The 6,000-nt window shown below is 39.5% G+C and overlaps 1 long non-coding RNA gene across 1 annotated transcript in view; it reads left to right on the top strand.

The window, feature by feature from the left end:
• The first annotated feature begins 890 nt into the window (after positions 1-890).
• The window catches only part of LOC306803803, a 33,750-nt gene continuing 28,640 nt past the window's right edge, over positions 891-6,000 (top strand). The window contains exon 1 of the long non-coding RNA XR_013774710.1: positions 891-968. This is a non-coding gene — a long non-coding RNA (uncharacterized lncRNA). The remainder of the gene's footprint in view (positions 969-6,000) is intronic.

Here is a 6,000-nt window from a genome sequence, read left to right as displayed (position 1 = left end):
ACTGATGCGCTGGGAGGAAATCGCTGCGGGGTAGAGCAGGGCTTGTGCAGGCAGAGCTGGAGTGGGAAGGGAGTGAAGGTGGCAAGGATGTGCTTTGGGTGGCCTTCAGCTTCCCCTGTGCCTTGCTGGTGGTGAGGTCAAAGTCCTCCAGTCACCAGCAAACAGCAATAAAAATATGGATATTGGGCATGTTGAATAAGAGGCGAAAAACACCTTAGACTGCTTGAAATAGCCCTTCAGTGCTTCTTTTTGCAGTAGAAATCACCCTCTGGGCTCACTCCGAAATCACCACATGTGTGGCCAGGGAAGGCAGCACATTCCAATCCTGATCATCAATACTTCTAGAAGAACCAGGACTTCTGACAAACATTAATCGACTGCAAAGCTACTAAACTTCCCTTCTAAACTTCTTCCAAATGTTAGACCATGCTGCTGTAATGCGAGAAAGGAAACATTTTCAGCGTGATACCAGGGATTCGGGAATCATTGCAGCTCAACAGCTGTACTTTGATTCCAAATTTTACTAAGACCAGATTAATTAAATTATTCCAAAGTACAATATACTGCCAAAATAAAGCTCTCTGGTATTTATTATTTTAGGTAAATTAAATTAAGGGTAATACAGAATTTAATGTTGGAAAATTAATACTTAACTAATATTTAATATACTTTCTTAATTTTTAATTAATACACGGTAGTCAATATTATAAGGATTAACATCAATAGAGAAGCAAATCTAATTATTTGTAGCACACAAGTTAGAGAAATAACTGGAGGTACTCTGTATTTGGAAAGCTATTCTTTCCCTTTTTCTATTCCTGATAAGCTTCAGAACAAATGGTGGATGGGGGAAATCACATTGTTATGTCTTTTGACTTTTTCATTATTTCAGGTCAGTTGATGCTTTTTGGATCAGGGACTGATGCAACACTGATGCCCTTAACATGATCTGTGCTCTAGATTTGGAGGTAGGAGGGAATAAGTTTTGGTTGTGGGGTTTATTTTCCTCTGTAAATGCCTACAGTTCCACTGAGTATTGAGAATAAGATGTACATTAGGAGCAAATTTAAGTTGGTGTTTCAAGTCAATAGTATTAATTTGACATGTAAGTACCTTCTTATTCTGTATTTCAGTAATGACTTATCATTATTGCAGTATTGAGAATTAGCACATATTCAGACTTACCTGCCTGCAATATTTTGAACTGAAGGATGTAATAGATACCTAGGCCTGAACATCAATTTCCTTTCTTGCTTCTATCCTAGTCCAGGTAATTGCTGAAATAATGTGTTTATTTTTATGCTATAGAATTGCATATTAGTATTGGTATTAGTATGCCTGTGCCCAAATGGGATGTGAAGTAGCTGAACAATTATGTATAAATGTTTCAGGTAGGTTGAGAGTAACCTTTTACACCTTTGTGCATGAATTGAAGCTGATGTTGAATTCTCAGGTCTCTTGAGATTCAAGATTAATCTGCCAAGAGAAGTCATTATGTAATAGTAATATTTTCCACCTGTTCAAATCAGTTTATTAATTTTAAAACCTTGTACCTTCTTTTCTTGACTATTTACATAGAAATATGAGTGTGTCCTTCACTTAGTAAAAAGCACACAGAGGAATATTGGAACTGTATCCCTTCAGCTCCTGGAATATGCCTCTGTCAGAATTTCTTCCAGCATGATTAAAAGATATGAAGAGTTGAGCACAGAAACTTATGCTATCTACACAAGGGCATGTCTCAGGCTCCTATTGTACCCAAGGCTGAAATTTAAGCTCTTCAAACAATTTTTTATGTTCACCTATTTATACGCCTCCTGCTATGCAAGAGCTGCATTCCAGAGCTTTGTTGTACATTGGAAACATCAAACTCGTGAATGTAAGAAAGAACGTGATTATGTGATGGTTCATGGTCTGCCTGACAGTAATGCAATTAAAAGTGTTCAGTGTTTTACTCCTTCAGTGTTTTACCAGAACTTTCACTTGAAAAAGGCAGAAATTTTTAAAACTAGTTGTGGAAAGAGGCTTTACTTAGTTGACAGTACAGCTGGAGGTCCCAGTCCAGAGCGGCCAGATGGAGCTGTTGGTGCTCTCTGGGTACAGGTAGAACTAAGTAACACCCACACTGGCAAAACTAATTAACACCCACATTGCTTCCAGGGTGCCAGCATCTCACAGCCTGGGGCTCACAGTAGTGTGGAGGAGTGGAAATGATTTGTGAGTGGCTGGGGAGTTCAGGGGTGGAAATGATTTGTGAGGCTGGAGAGTTCTTGGTTCTCAGCACTCTCCTTCACAAGATGTAACTTGGGGTTGTGTAAATGGGGCTGTGGCTCCTGCAGTGACTTTGCCCAGAGTGAGTGATGGCAGCACCCAGGGGAAATCAACAGCAGTGTCATATGGTCTCATTCTTTTATTATTTATCTGTTCTCTTCAATCTCCCTGGTCTTGTAGCAAGAGAGAAGTAAGTTTTCTTGCAGTGAAATTAAACTATGAATGATGTTCTGGTTCTGTACTGCCATAGCTCGTACAAGAGGTGTATTTGGATGGAGAAAATGGGGAGCTGAAATAATGTTTTCCTGGGAAGGTGCATAGGGCAGCACTGGTTGCAGGGGAAACTTTGGTCCTTCCCCCACCTCGACATCAACCTTGTGGGGGAGCTGCAGCCTTGGAGCAGACACTGAGGTGGGCTTTTGCTGCAGGTCCACATCCCTGTTCAATAAGGCATTCAACACTGGCAGCCTCCTTCAGCTGTAAGGCAAGGCCAGCACTTCCACAAGCCATGGGCCATGAAACTCGATCTCTCCTTGCCCTAGTGAAAGTATCTAGTTACTTTTCCAGAAGATGACATGGACTGATGGTGCACTTTGCTGGATGGATGGGGCTGAGCTGACACCCCCTCACCTCTGCAAATGCTTAATTCCTCTTGACTAGGGGGAGTCACTTCTAAACTGCAGAAGATGTATTGCCATAAGCTGAAACCAATGGATTTATTTTCAATTTATCCTGTGGGCATGGAGGAACTCCAGATTGAGTTTTCTGGTAGTAGGCAAAAGAAACCTCATTTATTTCTTCATTCTATTTTACAAAATACTATTGCATTATCCTTTAGATATTTAAAGCAACATTTGAGCTTAAAAAAAAAATTCAATTTATTTATAAATGTTTTATATTTTTAAGGACATCAGAGAGCAACAGGCCTAAAACCTCAGCAGTGGAAAAATTAATGTACAATTTTGAAAATTAATAGTAGTAATGTGATATAATGGGATAACTTCACCTGAAGTTTGTCTTTTAAAGGGCTTCTCAAATTTTCATAAATTAGGCTTAAACAATAGACACAGCACTTCAAATTCATTGTGTTTCAAACTGCATCTCACTCAGATTTCTTTTTAATCTTCTCCCATAACTGACTTCCCACTTGAGGAAGAAAGTGAACATTTTTTTATCTGTTTTCATTTTGTTTTGCTTTGTTTTGAGTTAGGGGTTTTTTTCGTAAATACTAATACTAACTAAAATGTTGAACCTATAAAACTGAGCTCTAGACCTGGAAATCATGAGGCCTTGAGTAAACCACTGCTAAGTCTAGGTCACTTTTTTTGGTCAGAAGTTTGTTTCTCTGTGTTTTATGGTGTGTTTGGGTTTGGGGTTGTTTTTTGCTGTCATAGTGAGGAATGGTTGAGGTGAAATGTTAATTATATTGCATTACAAGGCAGTTTCTTCAGCATGAAATTCCAGAGCCAAATGCAGGGACTGTAGAGGGGGAATAATTGGAGGCAGTGTGGAGTCTGCCCTGGATGCCCTATTTGCAAAAGTCTGGTGGGGCAGGTGAGTGCAAAGATGGAGCTGATGCATGTGTCATTCAAGCATGTTATTCATCCCATTTTATAGCTTTTTAGATAGTTATATTGCTGTATTAGAAAGGAAAGTAAATCCTTGCTGACATAAAAATTACTCTTAACACTGAAGCCTGAAAAAGAAACTGTTATCCTTTATTCAATGAGTGTTGACAACTTCAAGACTTTGAAAGGCAAGTTCCTCCTCACCCACAGCAGAGAGTATAAATTAGACTAATCAAACCTGTTGCCCCTTGTTCTGTTGAAAAAAGAGCAACTGAAGGCTTTTAATCCAAAGGGTTTAGGTAAAATCAAAGCTTAACTCAGAATAAATAGATATTTATGTAAAATAAAAAGGCTGTTAGAACCACTGCCTTTCAATAGGGCAAAAGGCTTCACCTGTATATCCCTAGTAAATATTCCTAATCAAATACAAGTTGGATATGGTTTCTATTCTAATGCCAACATGACCTTGCATTATTTATTGTGGCAGGAATACCTGACATTTGGGGACTTCTCCCATTTTCTCACACTTTATTTCTACCTTGTGCCACATGGCTGCAGCATGAGCAATCTGTGAGTTTCTATGATTGTGCCTGTCCTGATTATGCAGACTGTGTTCTGCTCTGCTTGTGAAGACTGCCTGCCTTTAATAATACTGGAATTTCTATGTGGCTTATGGGAAAATATATTATTTGTTGCCATGGTGGCATTTTTTGCATGAAGTGATACTTTGCATGCTCTTGGCTTGATGTGCTGGGATGAAGTGATAAAAGATAATGCAAAGGTCAAAGAGTAATGGTTTTAAACTGAAATAGAGTGAACTCAGACTGTATATAAATAAGACATTTTTTACAATGAGTAAACACTGGAACAGATTTCCCAGAGAGGTGGTAGATGCCTCATCCCTGGAAACATTCAAGATCAGGTTGGATGGGGCTCTGAGCAACCTGATCTAGTTGAAAATGTCCCTGCTTAATACAGTGGGATTGGGCTAGATGATCTTTAATAGTCCCTTCCACCCAAAATGACTTTGTGAGATAGCAGGTCCAACACATGGATGAGAAGAATTCCCTCCACATGCTTCATCATATCTTCAAACACTTCTATTTCTAGGTGTTAATGAGAGAACAAACAATGGTATGAACCCAGAACCAGTTCCTTGCAGCTGCCATGTTTGTTAGATCCTTGAAAATCCCCTCAGTACTTAGATATTACATGCTCCATGAAGTGCTGCTTCAGGCACTGCTATGGACCAAAGCATTTCTGAAGGTCTGAGCAAAAAAGAAACTCAGCAGTGCTGCTGCATGAGGAGCTGATGACCAAGAGGGTGAAGTTTTTGCACTGGAGCAACAGAACAGATCTCAGACAAAGATCATTGTACTAGATTAAACAATCCAAGGAGCAGTTAATAGACATATGGTGAAAATGTTTGTTTGGATTTGTTTTTTGTTAAGTTTTTTTTACTAAAATGGTGTCCCATGTCATACAGCTTCTTGGCATGGAGGCAGGGAAGATAAAAAACAGACTTGAAAATCATCAAAGGTCCTGGTTTTACTGGGCCTATATTATATGTGGCACTAGAAAAAATCCTTTCAGGACCAGAAGAGAAACTCCATAAAACACATCTGGCTGTAGAACGCTCCTCTGGCCCATGACAATCCAGCTTCACCCAAGGAGGGATGCAGTGTGCCATTCAAGTTAGTTTTATGCAATTGCATGTGCTGCCACTGCTACCAAGTGCTCCATCATTTCTGGATGTGTTCTGTGCTTCAGAGCTGTACAGCAGTGCCCTAAGGGGCCAAAAAGCCCTCCCTGAACTTATCTGCCCAGGTGGAGAGAGGGATCTTACTTGGCTCTTTGCAAAAGCATTGTCAAGTTCACATTGCAAAGGGTTAAAATGTTATCAATCTCAATTTAGGTAATTTCTCAGTTAAACATGCCACCAAGTCAAATATAGGCTATGCAGGACACCTTTGAAAGCTTCATTTTCTTCCCACTGCCAAAGAAACTGGGAAGCAACAGAGACAGTTTCTAAAGTGGGGTTTCAGCATTTCCTGGGTTTGTAGATCTTGACCTGGTTGTGTTTATATTGACAAGCCCCTAGAGGCTTTCTTATTATGGACTTGGCAGAGTAAATTATTTCTACCTATATGAATTATTTTTA

This window comes from Erithacus rubecula, assembly GCF_903797595.1.
Source record: "Erithacus rubecula genome assembly, chromosome: 6".
In the NCBI taxonomy this organism is placed as follows: domain Eukaryota; kingdom Metazoa; phylum Chordata; class Aves; order Passeriformes; family Muscicapidae; genus Erithacus; species Erithacus rubecula.
This window is presented reverse-complemented; position numbering and strand designations above follow the sequence as displayed.